At 44.0% G+C, this 21,435-nt stretch overlaps 1 long non-coding RNA gene across 1 annotated transcript in view; it reads right to left on the bottom strand.

Moving 5' to 3' along the window:
• Window positions 1-305: 305 nt before the first annotated feature.
• The window catches only part of LOC311607781, a 48,417-nt gene continuing 27,287 nt past the window's right edge, over window positions 306-21,435 (bottom strand). The window contains exon 3 of the long non-coding RNA XR_014782743.1: window positions 306-530. This is a non-coding gene — a long non-coding RNA (uncharacterized lncRNA). The remainder of the gene's footprint in view (window positions 531-21,435) is intronic.

Genomic DNA, 21,435 nt, shown 5'->3' with positions numbered 1-21,435 from the left:
ATGAACACATCCATTTTAGTAGTTCACAAATTTGCTTTTGCCTTTAATAAGTGGTAAGATTATGGGTATACTAAAGAATTGTCTTAGAGCAAATTCTTCACGACTTACTATATATAAATGTTTTGTGTATCAATCTTATACATCTGCAGACCCATCAAAAGGGGGTCACAGCTGGAAGCAGTCTAGATTCTCTTACCTAGAGGATGGACCCTTCCCCAGAGCATCAGGCGCTGATGGTCCATTTAGCCGAGCCTTCAGCAGCCCATTCCAAGGCTGTCAGACTGCTATCCTTGTGGTGTGCAGCATCTAATACAACTGTGAATCCCAGGGTCATAGGTCTCCTCTCTTTATTTCCTAGCGAGGGTATCGCCCAGTCTCTGATGTGACAGCAGGTGGGATCCAATTTCCGGTGGACCCAGCGGAAGCCTTCAAATAGTGCTGCTCCCTGAGCTCCTCAAGGCAAGAAAGGCAAATCCATGAATCCGTGCCTAGAATGTGTGTCTGTTCCTGGTGGACAAATGACTGGTTTCCTGTAGACAAAATAAACATCTCATAAACCATCGCTTGGCCTTCAAATGGTGCCATCCTGGCGGTTCAGCCAAAGATTCCTCAAACAGGTAGCATCGAATGTGTCCTTTCAATTATACATTTAGGAACAACAACAACAACAAAGAGATGACCACCAAAGAGTCCCCAACCCCAACTGCCCACCAAAGCAAGGATGCCACTCGTTTACTACCTGGGCAAAATGTGGTGGTCCTCAGGTATTGCTGTTAACCAGCTGTCGGTGAACAACAGTCATTGATATGTGTGGGTGCTCACTGCCCGGTAACCTGGAGCCCACGCAGACAAACAGCAGTGGAGCTCTTTGACAAAAACCAGGAAATTCATCGTGGTGTGAACCTGCAGAGTATAACAGGCTCCTCCCACCAGTGAACCAGCCCTTTTCCCTCAGACCCCAAAACTGGCTCGGATGTGGAAAATGGAAACAGGCCGTGGCTCTCTTGTAGAGAAGCTTCTTGCAGCTGCTGCCTTTTTTAAACATTTTTTTTATTTTGTACATATACATTTATATTATTAAACAATAAACTACCTACAGCAAGAAGAACCATGACACAATCAGGAATTATATAAATGTTACATTCTTAGTGTTTGGGCTATTTGTATTTGACAGCCTTGAAGAAAACATCTTTCCTATCTTGGTGCGTCTAAAATTCTGAATGTAAATCAGTCTCCACCACATCTTGTCATTATCAACTTAAAACATCTATCTAGACCTAAAAACACTTTAACTCCTAAACAAGTAAGCTTCATTGTAAAACTAAGCTACCTGGCCTTCAACTCCCTCAGAGACTTGAGAAGGAGTAAACTTGATTACCTGAGTGTGCCGGGAGTGTCATATTGAATACAGACTCCCCAACCCACCAGTCTCTGCCCATTCTGAGCTTCAGAAGGCAACATTATCTGGAAAGGGGCCCTTTGTAAATATAATCGAGCTGAGTTTATAACAAGCCAGGCCCTAGTCCAATGGCATCTTAGAGGGCACAGACAGGTACAGGAAAGAGCACGATGATGCCGGAGGCACGCAGGGAGAACACCATGTGGGAACAGAGGCGGAGATCCGAGTGATTCCAAGGGACAGGAAAGGCTGCTGGAACCCCCAGGACGCTGGGAAAGAGGCACAGAACAGGCATCAGAGGCAGCTGCTTGATTTCGGGCTTCAGGCCCTCACAAACCATAACAATACATTTCTGTTCTTTTTAAGATGGCCAGTTTGTAAGGCTGCATTACAGGAGTCCTTCAGCAAATGCGCTGTCCCTCCTGGGTTATTAAATAGTGTCGTGTTACTGTTCAACTATATTTTCCTTCCAACCACTGTATCAAGCTAACTGCCCATAACTGTAGGTTGCTCTCCCCACACACCTCTACGCTCATAAGAAACATTAGGTACACTTGGATTCTGAGGGCCAAGTGGTGCTACCAGCCCTCCACAGCTCACTGACTAGGACTTTGACATCAGTGTTCCTAATTCTGCGGCTACCTTCTGACGAGAGACATCACCAGACTCCTCGGAGATATCAGTGTCTCCGCTGCTGCCAGGTTCTGCCTGGGCTTGGCCAATAGTGCATCCGTGGAAGGCCCTGTGGGATATAGTTTTATGCTAAGTTCTCTGGATTTTCAGTTTCTCCGCTCCAGCCTGTTGGCAGCTATGAGCCTTAAACCCTTTCTTCTACACTCTTCCTTGTGATTTGGACCCCACTATCAGCACAGCTAATCAGATTTTTGCTCTTCCAGCAGTTGAGAAGTGAGTTTGCACAACCTCCTGGCTTCTCTGGGAAGATGTTACATCCTACATGACGTTGGGTCAGGAACATCAGAATCCAACCCTGTAGCTCCTTGCACATGCTGATAGATAGTGGCCCGTCTTACAACCATTTTAGAGCAAAGTCCCTTTGTTCTCCCCATCACCCCTCGTGTCCCTAGTGGTCTTACACTTGGGACCTAACTCAAATTATAAGCCCAGAACCAGAGACTAGGCAGAATATCACAGTGTTGGGGTCAGGCCGACGGAACAGGGTAATTTATTGTTCAGATACAAGGAGAGTCTTGACTCTCCAGAGGGCGCCAGAGTACTCCAGGAGCCTTGGAGTCCAGTTTAGCGGTTGGCACGGAAGTAGTTCTTAATTTAACCGCCAATGTGCGTGTCCTAGTGAGTCCTAGAATAGAAGACACTTTCAAATGAGCATGGGATGGGGAGGGGATTTGGTGACTATAAAACATTTTGGATCCCTCTCTAAATATTTTGATCCAACAAGAGTGGACCAAACCCCAGGGTTCGGGGATTAGACAAAGTCCAGTAAAGTTCCGAGAAATGCTATTACAGGAGAAGGGGAAGACCCAGAAGGGATGGGATGCTACAGAGCAGGAAGTGGCAGGTATCTAAGACAGGAAGCTATAGAGCAGGAAATGGCAGGTGTCTAGGACAGGAAGCTAGGAAGCTATAGAGCAGGAAGTGGCAGGTGTCTAAGACAGGAAGCTAGGAAGCTATAGAGCAGGAAGTGTCAAGTATCTAAGACAGGAAGCTATAGAGCAGGAAGTGGCAGGTGTCTAGGACAGGAAGCAGGTGGGAATGTGTGGGCTTCTTCTCCGAGGGCTCAGAGCACAAGTGCAGGGCAAGAAGGTCTGTGCCTGTTGGGTCCAGGCTCTGGTGCATACCCCCAAAAAGCACCCTAATTAGGAGTTACAGTGAAGGAATAACTCATGGTGTTCAACCAATTAGTGTCTGGGCTGAGTGGGAAGGAAATGGAGCCAGCAGGGGTTGGAAGCCTGGGAGGAAATTGAGCCTCTAGACAGCTAAACGTTCCCTGGAGACAGAATCTGGGGTGTGGGGAAGTGGGGTAAGGACACAGATGGGAAAAGGCTGTGGTCAACTTCTCAGTCCCAGGAAGTCCGAGCCGTGGAAGTCCACAGAGAGTCATTGTCCAGGAGTGGGTGACTGAACAGGACTAGAGACCGTGGGAGATGGACATGACACCCACCTAGGAACTGCAGTTAGTGTGGTAGGAAGACAAGCAATCCCTTAGATGCCTGGAGCCCATGGGTGGCCCACTGTGACACACACACACACACACACACACACACACACACACACACGCTGAGAATTGAGATGAAGACTTCCTCCTGGCTTGCAGGCATAGGCCCTAAATGCAATCATGGCATCGTATTAGGAGGGAGATAGGAATGGGAAACGCATGCTCAGGAAGAGAGGCCATGTGGCCACCATGGCAAAGTGTAGTGATGCAGCCTCAAGCAAGGTGGCTAAAGCATGCTAGCAGCCACCAACAGCTAAGGAAATCAAAAATTCTCCCGAGAGCCCCTGGAGGTAGGACAGTCCTGACTTTGACTTCAGCCTTACTGGGTGCTGACCTCCAACCTCAGGAGTGTGAGAGAAGCTCATGTTGACTTAAACTGCTGTGTTTGTGGTCGTCTATTAGAAGAGCCTTGGGGACTAATGACGCTATTGGGTGTATAACATGGACGCTGAAACAGTCCTGTTTAGAGCAGGCTGGTTAGGTCAGCTAACGTGCTCAAAGGGAAGGACACATGGGAAGGGCAGCTCTTGAGAGGAACTGGAACAGCGTATAGAGCAGACAGATCACTGTCTACAAGTGGCCAGAGCTGCCCTAGAGCAAAGTGTATGTCCACACTCCCGGCTTCGGGGGTGCCTGGAAAGACCCCCGTCCCCTAAGGCCACAGCCAGACTCCTGAGTTGACCTTTCTTAAGTGTTAGAGACAACATTTCCTGCCACTCTTCTACCTCAACTCTTCAATCTGCCGCTGCCTTTTTAAATTCAACCTCAGACTTAAGATGTAGACGTGTTCTATTTTGACTGGGCCTTAATTGAATCTTCCCATTCAAAATATTTTTCACCTGGATTGTATTTTGAGGAGGAGGGGTTTGAATTGTACCCCCCACCTCCCACCAGCACCTATGACTTGTGCAAGGCCCTGCAGGACAGATCACATCACAAATCTACTTTCAACTCTGCGTGCTTATTCACGTAAGTGGCTGCCCAACCCCGGTAGACAACAGTCATTGAAAATCAACTCTATGCAGAAGTGACTGTAAACCCATGCCATCCGTCCCTCTTTACCTCAATACATATATCTCCAGTTCCACTTGCCAGAATCTAAACTTGTGTGGACGTTTTAATACCACCTTACTCAAGAAGTATGATAAAAATAAAAAATAAAAAAAGGAAGGGGGAGAAAAGGGGGAAGGGAGGGGGAAAATCACATCCTTTAGCAATTAAAAAAACAAAAACAAAAGAGCTGTGTCAGCGGCTGGAGAGATGACCAGTAGAGAGCACTGGCTGCTCTACCAGGGGATCTAAGTTCAATTCTCAGCTCCTACATGGTGGCTTACAACCATCTGTGACTCCAGTCGCATGGGATTTGGTGCCCTCTTCTGGTCTCTGCCGGTACTGCATGAACATGGTGCGCAGACAGTCATGCAAGCAAACACTAATACACACAAAATGAAATCTTTAAAATGAAAATAAAAATCACAATCGTATCACAGCATCACAAAGTTTTACTTGGCTTCCCAGTAAATACACCCCTGGTTGCAGATCTCCAAACATTCTCAGAGACCACACCTGCTTGACAACAGTCATTTACAGAAACCTACATGATTTGGCCCCAAGGTCTGACTTACTTTAACAGCCACGGAAACATTTCTGCTTAGTCAAGTCCATCTCAACAAATTCCATGGGACTTTCACCTTCATTTGCTGCCCTCAAACTTGACAGTGTTGAATACACAGGTGTGAGTGGGTCCTTGAAGTGCAGCCTACAGATTGCCTGTGATTGTCAAGGTCTCGTCACTGTGATGGCACTGGTAATGTGATCTGATGGGCATTGTCCTCACGAGTTCATTTTGCATCATTATTTAAAGTTGGCTATGTCATAAAAAAAAAAAAAAGAAAGAAAGAAAGAAAGAAAATGAGTGAGCAGAAGCTTCTGCTTTGCATGGTGTTCTCTCCAGATAGTCAGAGACTGTCAACAGAGATGAAATGCGCTGTGCAGGAGTGAGGCCTGTGGCAGCCAGAGATGGCACAGACAATAGGAACAGATCATAAAGACTCCCCGCATCACCTAAGTCTGTCAATTCTGCGTCTATCAAGGGAGAGCTACACATGCCTGTGAAATGGTCCCCTAGTGCTGAATGGGCAGAGGAACCCAGAGGTGCTGCTGCCTTGTGGTGCTGTGTCTGCCATGTTGGAGGAAGTCAGAAAAGCATCCACACTGTGGGAGCTGGAGCTGCGCTTTGATGGTTTGTGTGCCCCTCCTTTGGCCTCACAGTAATTAAAATACTCTGGTTCCAAGTGGTGACGTTGTACCACGTGACCTTCCTCCCCGTAAGCTGACCAATCCCAGGACCTGATCATCTCTGTCCCCTGTTACTTATCATGTTGTGCTTTGAACTATGGACAAACCAGAGAATCAGAAAGGGGAGGGACTTCCTGTGTTAGCACCTTCCCCCACCCCCACCCCCCGACCTTGTCCTTGGCCAGAGGCCTGACCCGCTGTCGTTAGATAATGCTCCTAAGAGAGGAATTTCCGTTCCTGCTCTGAGACTGAGAAGCACATCAGTCTAGCTAGTAGTTGGTGCAGTAATTAATCTCCCAGAGACCAAAAGACATGGCATTAAATCTGTGTTCAGGTTACAGAGCACAGTCATGTGGAAAAGTTCAATGTCCTCACCTTAACACTTACTCGTGAGCTGTCCTGATGCATCAAAAGATTTAATTAGCGTTGATCTTTTGTTAGCTAAAGAGGAAAAATGAAGACAGAGCAGGACCATGGTAAAAATGAAGGCCGGATCTAAGCCCACGCCCTGTGAGCGCATCAGGAGGAAGGCCTGTCGCGTGGAAGCCCACTTTAAGTATTACTAGAAACTGTTCAAACCTGAGAAAGCAAGCCTAGCCTGGGCTTTGGAGGCTGACAGACTATTGCCCACTCTTGTTAATGGAGGTGCTCACGGATGTAGAAAGAGTGGCGATGCACTTGACATGTGATCTAGGAAAAGGACCTGCTCTCACCTGTCTCATCCTCCGGATCTGATCTTGAGCTTTCTTCCCTCTCACGAGTGAAGCCCTTTGCCCCGGAAGCAGCTTGAGAATTTAACCTTCAGCATCCAGATAGCCTACCTTTTGTTTAATAAAGGAACAAATGTCTATTTTCTACTTTTTCTCATGTTTGAGAACTTCATACAATGAGACATGCTCATACCTGTCTCTCCCGCCCCCAGATCTCCTGTGTTTCCACCATCAAATGCATTGCCAGCTGCAAGTTTGCTTTTTATTTGTCGGTCGGTTCTGATATCCCACTAAGTCGAGTTAGTGTTGCCTGTATGGGGCCATCCACAGGGGCAAGAGACGCCAACCAGTGGCCACACCTTCAACCAAGAAGGAGTCTCACCCAGCCACTACCAGCTGCTAGTAGCTCTTCAGTAAGTGCATATAACCCCGGGTGCAAGAAGTGTGTAAGCACAACAGCCAAGTCATGACCAGAAGACAGCGTCTCACCAAGTCATGGCATCTCACAGCATTCCTCCCACCTTCAGCTCTTACATCCTTTCCGCCTCCTCTTCCACAATGTTCCCTGAGCCTTGCGGAGACGGCTGAATCTAAGCAACCCATTTAGGGCTGGGTACTGTGGCTCTTATCCCCCCCACACTCTGACCAGCTCTGCCTCCCTCCATTGATAAGTGCCCATCGCAGAAAGAAACATCTCTGACCAAGGCTGAGAGCAGCCCAGTCTAACAGATGATAAGCGTACAGCATGGCCACTTAGCAAAAAGAGTAGTGGCGTGTCATATCTAGTCTAGGGTCTATGACCTCCCTAGGCAGGATTTTTACCAGACGTAAAATTCGCTCCTGTGGAGCAGGACCCGAATCCAATCATAACAGTCAAACTACCATTACGGCAGCGGGCATCTGTTGCATGGCAGGTTTGGGTTGATTGCTGGGTAAGATCATGTGTATCATTTTTTTTCTCAGCAGCCTGCACAGCACCTCCTGGTACCAAAAGCTCCCCTGCAGGGGGCAGGTGTCCTTGTTCATTGGCGACCACTTTTGCTACATCCTGCAGTGAAAGTGTGTAGCATCTTCAGCAATAGGCTCTTACCATGTTGGATGAATAACCATGGACAAGGGCAATAGCCCATGTTGTTTTGGAGATCTCGGGGGGGGGGGGGGGGGGGAGCTGGCTTCCTGGCCAACAACCTAAACGGAGGTATCCTTTCCCTTGGACTATCTTTTTTTATTTAATAAGCCATGTCTTCTTGGGGAGATATTGTCCACCCATGCAGAGTTATTCTCTTTGAATTCTTTTTTAAAGTCATATTTTGAAATTGGCTTACTTACTACTGGGTTTCCATGAGGCTTTCAGGTCCACTCTTGGTTTTGGGTAGGCCACCCACGTTTCCCTCCTCTTTCCCCCCCCCCCCCACTCCCATCTCCACTTAACCATTTAACCCACAGTATCTCCTCAGCTTCTTTCACGTGTCCTACCAGCCTCCAATTGTTTTTTTAAGTCAGGTTGTGGGACAGTAGGCTTCCGTGTGGCCTTTTATATCCACCTCCTTGGGCTAGTCCTCCCCTTTGCCCCTGGATTTCTCTCACACTGCCACACCCATCCCTGCTTAATGGAGCTGTTTCACCCTTAGGACTCTACTTCTCGACTTTTGGTTTTCCTGTAATCTGTTATCCTCCTCCCCCCCCCCCCCCCGCCCCTTAACATGTTCCACCACCCAAAGGCTCCTTTCTAGCTCTCTGGCTTCCACTGGGTGCCGAGTTAAAGACACAAAACAAAGTATTTAAACCTAAGCCGTGCGTATGAGAGAAATCATACAACATTTGTCTCAGCTACCTTACTCAGTATTATTTTTTTTACAGTTCCATCCAATTACCTGAAATTTCCATTGTGTATATGTACCACATTATCCCAAACCATGAATCTGTTGGTGAACATGCAGACTGAATTTGTTTCCTAAATACTATAAACATAGTAACAACGAACACGGATGTGCAAGAGTCTCTGTAGTAAGACTGAAAGTCCACTGAGTGCATTCCCAGTTCTACTTCTAATTTTTTGAGAGCCCCCAAGACTGAGTTCCGAAGTGGCTGCACTAGTTTACAACAGTGTGTGAGATTCCTCTTTCACATATTCATTCCAGTGTCTGTTGTCTTTTGTGTTGCTGATCATGGCCATCTGACTGGGGTGAGATGGACTCTTAAAGTATTTTTAATTTGCATTTTCCCTGATGACTAAGGATGTGGCACACTATTAAGTGTTTCCTAGCCATTTGCATTTCCTCTAAAATTTTTCTCTTCAGTTCCATAGCCCTTGAAACAATAGTCTGTTTTTTTCTTAATGTTTAGGAGTTTTAGTTCTTTATTTATTCTAGACACAAATCCTCTGTTGTATAAGCAGCTGGCAAGGTTTTGCTCCCATTCTGTGGGCTGTTTCTGTGCCAGCATCATGCTCATTTTTGTAGTATAATTTGAAATCAAGTATGGTGATACTACCCACAGTACTGTTTTTCTCCAAGATTGCTTTGTCTGTCTTTGGTCATTTAGGCTTCCATTAAAAAAAAATTATACATTGGGGTTTTTTTTTCTTCCTATGTCTGTGAAAAAGTGACATTGAAATTTAGATTGTGGCTGCACTGAATCTGTAGATTGGAGATGTAGGACGGTCATTTTCACAATAAAAACTCTTCCAAACCAGGAACATGGTTCTCCATCTCTTAGTGTCTTTCTCAATTTTTTTCTTCAGTGCTTTAAAGGGTTGTTTTGTTTTGTTTTGTTTTAATCAGATTTTATTTCATCTTGGTTGGGTTTATTCCCAGGAATTAGAACAGGGCAGCTATTGTGAAGGGGATTGTTTCCCTGGGTGTTGCTGTTGTTGTTGTTGTTTAGATCTGTTTTTTGTTTGTTTGTTTGTTTGTTTTTTGATACACAGAAAAGGCTTCTGGGTTTGTCTGTTAATTTTTAATCCTGCCATTTGCTGAAATTATCAACAGCTCTAAGAATTTTCATGGAGTCTTTAAGGTCTTTTATGTAAAAAAAAAAATGATAACACCTACACATACGAATGCTTTGTTTTCTTACCCTTGTTGTGTCCCTTTCATCTCTTTCTCTTGTCATACTGCTGTTGCTAAGATTTCAAACAGTATCTTTAATAGAATTGTAGTGGACACTCTTGCCTTGTTCTTGATCTTAGTGAGAAACTATGGAGTTTTTCCTCTGCTTAGCATGATGTTGGCTATAGGTTAGCTGTATATGCCCTTTATAATGCTGAGGTATGCTTCCGCCATGTCTAGTCTTTCTAAGACTCTTATCATGAAAAGATGTTAGTTTTGCCAAAGGCTTTTTCTGCATACTTCATGTTTTATAAATATGTTCCTCTATTCATATGAGCCCTTTTTCATAAGCAGGGAAAATAAGTCAATTTATAGACCTAAAATGATCCATCTGCATTAAAATTGACTAAAGAAGAGATTTGGCGACGGGGAGATCTCTAAGATCTGCCCGGCTCAGGAGAGCAGACGACGTGGGCTCATCCAACCGTTCCCCCCAAGTCTCTGAATAAAGTTGTTTTAACAGTAAAAAAAAAAAAAAGAAGAGATTTATGGGATTAGTACCCAAAGATTTTGATGTGATGTTTATAAGATGGGTAATTAGAGATATGTAAAGTAAGTTTTGGTTTCTTTGTAAACTCAGTTATGTTATGTAAATATGTTTTTGTTTTAATCCCAAGCATGGGATTTTAGTTTGGGCCTCTTGCAGGGTGTGGTCTTTGCCAGGTGATAACAGTCTGCCTCAGGGAGAGGGGCGTGGTCTAGAACTCTGAGGGAGATAAATAGGAGACCCCAGAGCTAGAAGGTATGGTGTGTGGCAGTTTGGAGAGACCAGAGAAACATTTCAGTGCAACAGGTCAGAGGAAACTGCTTGCTGTGTTTGCTATTGATGGAGATTGGCACTGCCCCAAAAGAACCACTGACCCTAAACAGCCAGGAGAAGTAAAAGGGTTGCACCCCACTAACCTTTCTCATACCCAAGGTTAAAGAGTGGAAGGGAAGTAGAGGCTTTACTACCCCAAACAAAATAGAGGTTAAAAACTATCAACAACAAAGATACATGTTTTTAAAGCAGCCTTATGACCCTGATGCATAACCACCAGGCTAGCATCATTGTTATCAAAGATTATGATGCAGTAACCCTTGAGGGCAGGATAGCACAGTGGGAGAGGACTTAGGATTTGAAGTCACCTTTGATTTTTGAACTAGTAACATGCTTTATGACTTTGGCAAACTTACTTCTCCACTGCTAAAAAGGACCTAATAATGCCACAGTAACAAAACAGATGAAATCATGACTCTGAAGTCCCTTACCAAGAAGATCTAAATAAACAATAGGTCTATAGGTGTGTGTATGTGTGAGTGAGTGAGAGAGTGAGTGAGTGAGAGAGACAGACAGACAGACAGACAGACAGACAGACAGACAGACAGAGATAGAGAGAGATTGTGTGATATTTATAAAATGATGGCAGCTCCAAAAACTTTAATATCCAGAAAAACAGCATCAGAGAGAGTATTGCTTAGGATCTGTCTCCAACCTTGAACTCTCTTGTCATGGGTTAATCTATTTGTGGTGCTGGGTTTGCTGCTGCTGCTGGAACTATTACAGCAGAGGACAGTATATGAGTCATCATCTATTTGTAATCTAACCAGGCTCTGGGCTTTCCTCCTCCGTGCCGGGAAGTCTGATCTGTGACCGTGCCACCCACACCCTCTGGGTAGAAAGCGCAGTTGCCCTCCTGCTCTCGTTCACCCACGTTCTGGGTTCCCTGGCTTTCCAGCTTCTTCTTCAGGTGACCCAAGACCCCAGACAGTTCTCTAACTATCCTCTGAAGATGCACTATTTCCCACAGCAGCAAATACTCAGCCAAAATTTAACTCTTTTGTGAAAACAAGCAAATCTCGCTTTCATCTTTAACAAACGGTAAGTCTAAGTATAGCAAAGAATTGTTCTAAATTATCTATGATTTACTGTCAGTAAATGTATGATTTGTACACCTAGTTTATATACCTATACACCTGGGGTCAAGTAAAATTCTCTCCTGGGAGAAGAGTGGTTAAGAGTGGAAAATATTTAAGAAGTCCCTGCTGTAGAACAGGCCTCAGCCAGGCACCTGCTCCTATAAATAAAGATTTACTGAAACACAGCAGCACCCAGTTACGTAAGGGCTGTGCTACAGCCACTTTTGCTCTGGGGCAGCCGAGCTGAACAGTTGGAGTAGACACTGCCTGTGGTCCGCAAACCAGAAGGTTTATTGTTTGGCCTCACAAGGAAACGTTTTCCAGTCCTTACTTGGAACCAAATTGCCTGGCGACTTGGCTTCTGCCAGTTAGCAGCTAGAACAAACCGTTTCATTCCTGTGGACTGTAAGTTGGAGTGGCCACAGGATCTCTGTTGTGGGTTTGCTGGCGAGAACTGTGTCCTCCCTCAGGCCAGCGGCACCCATGTTACCTGGGTAACTGGTTTAAAGGCGAGTTTTACTTCTCCCCACAGCTACTGAGTCAGAACTTCTGGGCCAGGACTCCAGGCTGCTCACTCACACGCTCCCAGGTGCTTCCGATAAGGGAAAACTGAGAACTATTTAGATAAGTGCCAAAACATACAAACAAACAACAACAAAACCCAACTGTTATTTTTACTTGGAAACTGGAATGTGATCTCTATGTGTTTGGAGGACTCGTGTTGAAAATTATGCATATGCTCTTGAGTTCTTCAGTAAGAAAAGTGCATTTGATGTTCGTGTGCCTACCCAGTAGCAAGCACACTTGAGAAAGGGTACGGAGAGAGAGCACAGGAGGAGGCAGAACTCCGTGGGGCTTTCTCTGCGCTGCTTTTCTTTTCTGTCTTTCTCTGCTTCTGCTCCAGCTGGGGTTGTCTCGTCTCCCCCTCCCTCCTCCCTAATTCTTTGCCCCTAGAAAAACCGCTTCTCTTCTTCCAGCTGCCGAAGAAAGTAGAGTGGACCAAACTCTGCATCCCGTCATAGAGATGGCTGTTTAATATGAGATGAGTGTTACATTACTCATTGCTTTGAGCCCCTTTGATCCACCGCCATTTGCTTCTTTTATCCTCACGGAGTGCATACATTAGTGCTCCCAATGCCTCCCTGCCTTGTTGTCTTTTAGATGCTGTCAGAGATTATTTACTTGGGAAAGCAGATGGATATCTTGTTTAACGTCGAAATAATTACTATTTGGTTGGCCCTGATAGTTTATTTACACTTTCAATATTTTTTAGGTTTACATCAAAAGAACATGGCTAAAATTATATTTTTGGTCTGTTGAATTAAACAGGATATGACAACCTTTTTTTTTTTTTTTTTTTTAACCTAATTTTTCTATTTGACGACTTGGTTTAGTAAAAAGGGTTAGAAGACAGCTCGGCCAAGTGGGAAGGGCCACTGGGATGGGAGTCGCCACATGTTTGCTTTTATTTGTATAAAGCTGGAAAGAGACTGTAAACAATGCTGGGGGTGGGTGCACCATGCGGAGCTAAACACATGGTTTTAGCACAGTTTCAAGTCCCAGATTTGCTCTTAGTCTAATTTTCCTCTGGGTCTCAGTTTCCTCGTCCGCAAAGCAAAGTAAATGCCCTGAGTCTTTATGGGGTTCATTTGCAATCATGTGCTGGCATATGCAAATGTGCTCGGCATTGGCTATTACTTAAATAAAACTAAGTTTTTAAAAGAGTTCTATAGTTAGAAATGGGGAGAGGAAAAATTACGGTTTTGTGAGTAAACTAAAGACCTAGAATGAGGCTTCACGGGCCACTGTCCCACAGTTTCTATGGCCCAGCGGCCACCTTGTCTCCGCTCGGATTCTAGAAGCCTTCTTCTGAAGCTGCATGGATATTCCGGTCTCATCTGAGCCTCCCTAGAAAAGGTATTTAAAAGTATGTTCTGGGCTCTGGGGGTAGCTAACTCAGTTAAATGCTTGTGTCCCAAGCATGAGGAACTGGGTTTAATTCTCAGAACCCAGAAAAAAAGAAGAGGAGGGGGAGAAGAAGGAGGAAGAAGAAGAAGAAGAGAAAGAAGAAGAAGAAGAAGAAGAAGAAGAAGAAGAAGAAGAAGAAGAAGAGGAAGAAGAAGAAGAAGAAGAAGAAATGAAGAAGAGAAAGAAAGAAAGAAAAGAAAAGAAAGCCAGACATGTTAGCTTGCTGTAATCTGGTGCTGGAGACAAGAAGGCAAGAGGATGCCTGGGGCTTGCTGCCCAAAGATCGTTTCTCAAAGAAAGAGGACAACCTCTGGCCTTCACATGCATGCCCAGACTTGGAGTCTCTCTCTCTCTCTCTCTCTCTCTCTCTCTCTCTCTCTCTCTCTCTCTCTCTCTCTCTCTCTAAAGCAAAGTTTACATGACATACTATGCCCACTGTTTGTTTTTTCAGGGAGTTACTATAATATGGTACTCAGGAGTTTCTCTAGCCACTAAGGGAAGCAAGAGAGGAAAAGCTCTCTTGGCGGTTACCACCCACTGAGCAGATGGGAAGAGCCATAGGGGATGGGATTGGGGCTCTCCACTGACAGCTTCCTCCTTACACTGACTTAGGTCTTGTGTTACTGTTGTTGTGTCACTCTCCTTGAAGCTGTGGTTTTCTATCAAAAAAAAAAGCTAGAGACTAAATTGTTTCAAGTTGCTTTGTAGCAACTTCACTAACTACTTAGTGAAATAAACCAATTGCTCCAAGCTTCAAGGTCCGCTTCCTCAAGGTCAAGTATAGGCTCAATTTTCTTAACAAGTATATTTAATTATGAACTTATTAACTGAGAGTACCTCACTTATAACCTGACTAACCTAAACAATAGGAAAAGAAGATTAAAGAATACAATAATGAAACCGTAAGGATATCAGTTCCAAGGAAGGATTCTCCTGGCGTAATCAGCAGGATTTCTTCTGCTGGAACCTGGAACAACCAGAACCCGGAACTTCAGCAGGAGCCCAGAGCCCTAAAGCCATCCCTCAAGAGGTTCTCTTTAGGAGCGTCTAGAAGTGGAGTGATGAACAGCCAAAACTATCCCAAGTCTCCAGAGGCTTGTTTTTGACTCATTTTTATACCTCCTCTCAGAATTTGTTCAAGGATGTGTTTCAGCTGGTTAATAACCAATCTCCCCCACATGGTGGTTCGACTTCTAAGGGAATAACCAGTACCTGCTCTCTCACACATCTTTTTCTCATCCCCCACTTGTGATGTAAACAAAAAAACACGTTTATCTCTTCTTCAGTCAAGTCCTTTTTCAAGCTAACTGTAGCTTGTGAGCCTTCATCTCTCTGCAATGGTGCTGTTCCATAGAATATTTCTCTCTGTCCTGAGTGGACTGAATACAGAAATGTCTACATTTGTGTGTTAGCTTCTTGGGATTTATTTTGAATCTGTGGGACCATTGAATTTCCCTCTTTGCCATGGAGAGATAATTAGGTCATAGAAAACCAAGCTTGGCCAAGGCAACTATAGGCCACATTATGCTACCCAGACATAACCTCTACTCCCAGGACCCTAAGCAGAAGTCCGGCAACTCCACAAAAGACACATTCTGCCCTGTATAAATTATATAGTATATTCCATTTTTTCCTTCACATGGCAGGAATTACACACTCCTGCTGTGCTGTGTGGTAAGTTCCTGAGAATGATCTATGGCATCATCAGATATTCCAATAATATTAACATCCATAAGCTGAGTTGAGACAGTACCAGGCTACCATTTAAGTCAAGCGTTGTTGATAAAACAATTACACTGGGGTGGAATCCAGGTGCCAAAGTGGATCTCATGTTGCATGCTGGGAATAGGACCTCAAGAGGTCATTTAGACCTCTGCTGATACTAAAAATTTTAGAGACTAATATATCACCTTAGAAAAATGTAAAGTTCCAGAGACATGGTAAAAAGGGAAATAGAATGTGCATAGGATTCTAAAGCAGTTCAAACACTTGGGAAAGCAGTTTGGTAATGTCTAGACAGATCCAGTGTGTGTATGCCTCCTGACTTACACCTTTCCCCTCAAGCAGATATACCTTAGGACAGAACCCAACACAGATGCTCAGGGTGAAAACCATAGAGGTTCCCTCAGACCGATTTCCACAGCCAAACATTGGGAGAGAACTTGACTGTTCATCAACAGGAGGACTGACTAATCAACTGCAGAATGTTCCTATCGCGTAATGGTGAAGCAGTTACAACCATATGAGCTGCATGAACCAACAGAGAGAAATACTGGAAACGATACTGAGGGGGGAAAAAGCAAGTGGCTGGGGGCTATGCATGCCCCGGGTGATGTCACATTTGTGGAAGTTACAACTATACACAAATGAACACATCCTCAGCACAAGAATTAAAATACAAAAGAAAAGGATAAATGCAAACTTCATAAAAACAGTGTTTGTGATGAGGGAAGCAAAATCTATAGTAACTTACAATACAAGAGAAATAGAGCCAAAGAAAATGCAATAAATATTACTGTGGCAAGTGAGTTTTTTTTTTTTTAATCCACTGCATTTCTTATCCATATGCACTTTCCCACAGAGCCAACAGTGGAGCCAGCAGGCTAGATTTTTCCCTTGAACAACTTTTCTTTTGAGTCAGGCTCTCACTGTGTAGACCTGGCTGGCCTAGATCTCACTATACGGGCCAGGCTGGCCTTGAACTTACAGAGATCCAGCAGTCTCTGACTCCTGAGTTCTGTGCTTAAAATCATGCACCACTATGCCGAGCTCAAGTAACTTTTCTATATAAACTCCTTTGTTACCACTAACATCTGTAATTCTATAACCCTGGGAAAACTTGGGCTTCTAGAAAAGCACTTTATTTTCTAATATGTTCACTTAGGCACAGAATTGAAAGTCATTCCCTAATTACACAAACTCATCTCTGCCTGGACAGAATTTCCCTCCGGCCAGTAGATCTTCTTCCTTTTCAGTATTTCCTCTGTCTACAGAGATACCATACTCTGCTCCGTCTCATCTCAAGAGCCAACACATGTAGCAGTTGTTTCTCCTTCACCCAGCTTGTTGTTTCCACAGGATTCTCTTGGCTCTCACCTCAGCTTAGCCAGGGTCTCTCTCGGGTGGACACTGAAGTTACCAGAATTGTCTTTTTTTTTTTCCACCTATTCATATGTTTCTCGAGGTTAAAATATGTAGAAACTCTGAAGGCTGCATTGCATAATGAAAGCCTGATCTGTGGCCCCACTTTACTGTGCACTTACATCTGTGTAGCGAGCCCAGACTCCAAGAAGCGAACCTCTAACTCAAGCCATAGGTCAATATTAGAGGTAGAAAAAAATAGCCATGTTTTCTTTTATGTGAAAAATAAAGACCTTCGAGGGCAGTGGAAGGAAGAGGTAAGCTGCTAAAGACATGTGGGAAAACGAAATGCTTGCACATCTCCGTCCCCTTCTATTTCCCAATCCCTCAGAGAAGAATCCGTGAAAATGTTGCAAAACGCAGAAGGAAATCTGAAGCAAGCATGGGGTCAAAGGGGACAAGAGCATGAAGTCTGCGTTGCAGAGGACTTGGTTTTCGTTGTCTGCATCTCTAGCTCCGCGCGCATGCTCGGTCATGATAAATTATTATTATTGTGCAGCAGATGGATGAATCTCAATCATGATACCATAATGGAAGATTAAACATTTTCTTAACTTCTATTCATCAAATTAAGTCTTTCTACTCACAACAAAGGACGAGGCATCAATGTTATCATTAGCGATTTTAAAATATAACTTTAGCGTGAAGCATAGGACATGATTAATGTAGCGACAGAAGTAAATACTAAACACTAGTGTGTGTTGCAATCACTTTTTCTGTTCTCTCGTTTTGTGGCTTCTTGGTCCAAGATGAACGGTCTCAATGAGACATAATTATCAAAATCATTATCAAAATCATTTGATATTTTTATTTTATCATTATTTTTTTGGCTAGTTCTTCCCATTTTAACTATGTTTTTACTTCTTAAAGGTGCAGGGGGTTTTTCTCCCGAAGGGAAGGCAATATCTGTTCAGCCTCCAACAAGAAGACAGGCTTTTCACTCGGTTGAGGTTCATGTCACCCTGAACAGATTTGGACAGGGTAAAGGGAGACCCTGTGATTCTCAATTCTCGTGTCTACCTCTCCCTACCACTCACGATTGTCCAGAACCACTCCAGTCCCCAAACACGCCTTATATTCATAGTATCTGAAGTGACTTCACAGTCACTCTCCAAAATGCATTACAACACTTAACATCATTACTGCCTTAATCTACTGACAGCGAGAGGAGGGAAATTATGCTGCAGAAGAAAGAGTCTCCCCCTTGGAGCCAGGGGGTGCACTTGACCTTGAGATCCTAGGTCAAGCCCCTGATCTTCTGTTTTATGGACCAGAGCACATCCTGTTTAGTCTATCTCTAAATTCTTTTACTTATAACATTTATTACCCTCTCTGACCAAGCACATGGTAAACCTTTTGCATATAACATCTCAGTTCACTTACTAGGAAACTCTTCCCTGCCACATAAGTCTCATATCCACTGTTGTTATCCTTGACAATTTATGAAAATGGGAATACAGCAAACTGCGATGACTTCGAGGAAAAAATGCAGTATTTAGCAATCCTCATGAACTGTAAAACCCTGGAACATACCATTTCTATTAAACAACACTGTCCAATCACTAGAAAACAAATCCCCCCACCCATCTGTTTTTGTAAGTGTTAAGAAAAAATATCACCAATCTAAGCAATGCTTTGAGTTTCAACAAATTTCTGTCCCATTTCAAGAAAATTCTACTGGGCACAGTGGCGCAAATGTTATGGGGGTAACTAATCACATTTTGATTGGATTTAAGACTACACCCAACGAGATGCACACTACACTTGTCAGTGCTAACAGGGCCAAGAACCTAAGGCTAGATAGTTCACAGACCTGTGGGGAAATCTACTACCATTATTCTGCTAAAGGAACATAATGACACATCACTACACCCTCATCAGCTAAGTTTCTTCCTGCAGTAGATGAGAATTAATGCGATGACCCGCAACCGGACAATATGCAGAAATAAGGAGACTCTGGAGCACCCAGTCCTATCGTGGATGCCTTCCTCAAACCTCAAGGCTTAGGGGTCTTTGTGGAAAAGGAGGTGAAAAAAGTGTAAGAACTAGACTTCAAAGAAGATGTGCCTTCCAGACACAACAGGACTGGTGCACATATGAACTCACAGAGCCTGCGACAGCACACACACACACATACACACACACACACACACACACACACACACACACACACACACACACACAAGACCCACAAAGGGTCAAGCCAGCCAGGGTCCCAGCACTTACAGGGGGAAGTAGACATGGGGTCCTACTTCTAACCAAGAAGCCATTTGCAACAGATACCCACTAGCAAAGGGAAACAGAGTGCCACTGAGCATAGGAAGCACGCTTGAGGGCAGGCCCCATGTCTCTACTTGCTGTTTTCCATTTGCGTCCAACCCAAATCCGCTGCCTTCCTTTTCCCCATCTTGTGACTGCGGAAAGTGACTTCTGAACTTTGGTTCTCTTGCTAGCTGCCTTCTGACTGGGTCTGGCCCATCTAAGACTCCCACAAAGATTCCCCTTGCATTTATTCCCATCTTCCTAACTCCAGAGATACTTCTGTTGTCAGTGGCAGTCCCTTCAGTGTCACAGCTCCTGACCAGTGATCTCTCCTTCATGACACTGAATTTCAATAGACCCTTATAGTACTGTGTGTTCTCCTGTGGCAGCAAGATGATACAGCTCCCTGTTGTTGATGGGGCATGAAAAGCTCCAAGCCTGTCCCCATTTCTATGAGGAGTATTTTCATTTAAAAAAAAAAAAAGAATCATCTAAAGGAATTCCATTTCCCACTGAGACCCTCCAGCACCACTTCTGGACCCTCTTCTCCTCTCTGGTGTAACTTACCACACCCAGAAACTTGGACAACCCAGAAAGCCCCTAAATCCTCCTGCCTTTCCTACTGCCATATTGCTCATGCTGTTCACTTTCCACCTAGGCATATCGCTTCATAAAGAAAGCTACATGGCATAATAAGGCAAGCTTTTGATACTACAAAAGGCATTCCAACTTAAAAAAAGAAAAATAAAGCATGTAGCTTGGATAGAAAAGCTTGTAGAGTATAGGGCCAATAAAGAGGAATGTCAGATAGCCTGGAGGTCTGGTCTTGAATAAGTGATGAAATTTGATTCTGTGTTAGAAAAACAGAGAGCAAGCTCCTCCGAGACAGACATTTTGCCTTGTTCTCGGTTGTATCCCCAGCACCCAACATGTACTAGGAATTCTATAAATGTTTAAGCAATGAATTATCATGGCTGCAGAGCCATTGGTCGTTTGTTTCTCTGCCTTCCCACCACACCACACATGTGACTTTGTGACATGTAGTGTTTTTATTGTCGGTCAACACAAATCCCCCACATTTGGCTCTTGGGTTGTGGTTGTGACCTAGGTAAGCATTTTCCAGCTCTGCAGATCCCACTGGGCCTCAGCACCCTCGGTGACAGACGGCCAGAGTCAGAGACTGTCAACATCTATGGCTAAAACAGCACTCGGAGGGCTTTCACTCCATTATTTATGTAGTGGGTGTTCTTGCTTCGTTTGGTTTTATGTAGTTGACTGTTATGATAAACTATGTGTTTGGTTTTGGCATGGATGCAGCATTTTGAGACAGCATATGTTCCTTAGATATTTCTAACTTTTGTTGACATTAAACGCTTTATAGGAGCTGCCTGAGGCATCCTGCCCAAGTACAAGTTTATCTTCAGAAACATTTACTACAACTGGCATAAGATACATGGGAAAGTACCTGCATTTAGAGCAGAGTTTTAGAAAGTGGACATAAAGATGCCTCACCAACAGAGTAAAATCATAGACGAGGAATAACAACTATGAAAAGCCAAGAGGCAAAGTTTGTTACACAACCATTGACACGCCGCTGACACAAGGCAAAAACATCTCTAAACTATTCCGAGGCGGAATGCAATCTCTGAAAGGACATATCAAACTTGAGAAATCATTGAGACCTAGAAGAGAATAGCTATTGTGTTACTGACCTCATCAAAACTAAGAAAAACCCTCACACATTATTTCTTCTTCTTTTTTTTAACCTTGAAGCCAATAGTCCATGGTTTAACTGTGGAAATATTGACATGCAATTCAGCGCTCTTACATAGGGAGCTAAGCAAAGTCTTACCTCAGAAGACACATTGTGGAGCTAAAAGGCAAAAGGTCATATCCCCATAATTACTTTTTGAGCCAGAAATAATTTGCAATGACAGGCTAGCCTAATGTCCAGCACATGGGTAGCTGTGGCTTCATCTTAACTTTTCAAGTAACACCCATTAATAACCTCAGCTAAGGAGAGGTCTTATCATCCTAACTTAAGGATTTACCTCAGAAGCTATTGCAAATTGTGGCCAGGTTATTGAGCATAGGAATGTTGGCTGAACGAGGAAATACTACAGGACTGACACTTGTTTTAGGAGAGGGAGCTATCTTGGTCGGGAAATGTTCTACCTTGGGAAAGATGCAGAAGCAGCAAAAGTCACTAAGTAGTCTATGGTTTCTCTGTGTCTCCCAGATCATTAAAGTAAATGAAGCCACATCGGGCATCTTCTGGCCATTCAACTATGATAAATGATTTCACACGTCAGTTTGGGATAGGTGCATAAGGAACTCCTTGATGTGTTGAAATGGTACAGCCTCTGTCAACCTACATCCTTGAGTCACTTGGTAACTCACACCAGACATTTACCAAGAGTAAGAAATTAACAGCAGTCTCTAGAACTACGCAAC

This window comes from Acomys minous, assembly GCF_964271855.1.
Source record: "Acomys minous genome assembly, chromosome: 10".
Taxonomy (NCBI): domain Eukaryota; kingdom Metazoa; phylum Chordata; class Mammalia; order Rodentia; family Muridae; genus Acomys; species Acomys minous.
The sequence above is the reverse complement of the archived record's forward strand: the minus strand, read 5'-3'. Positions and strand labels throughout refer to the sequence as shown.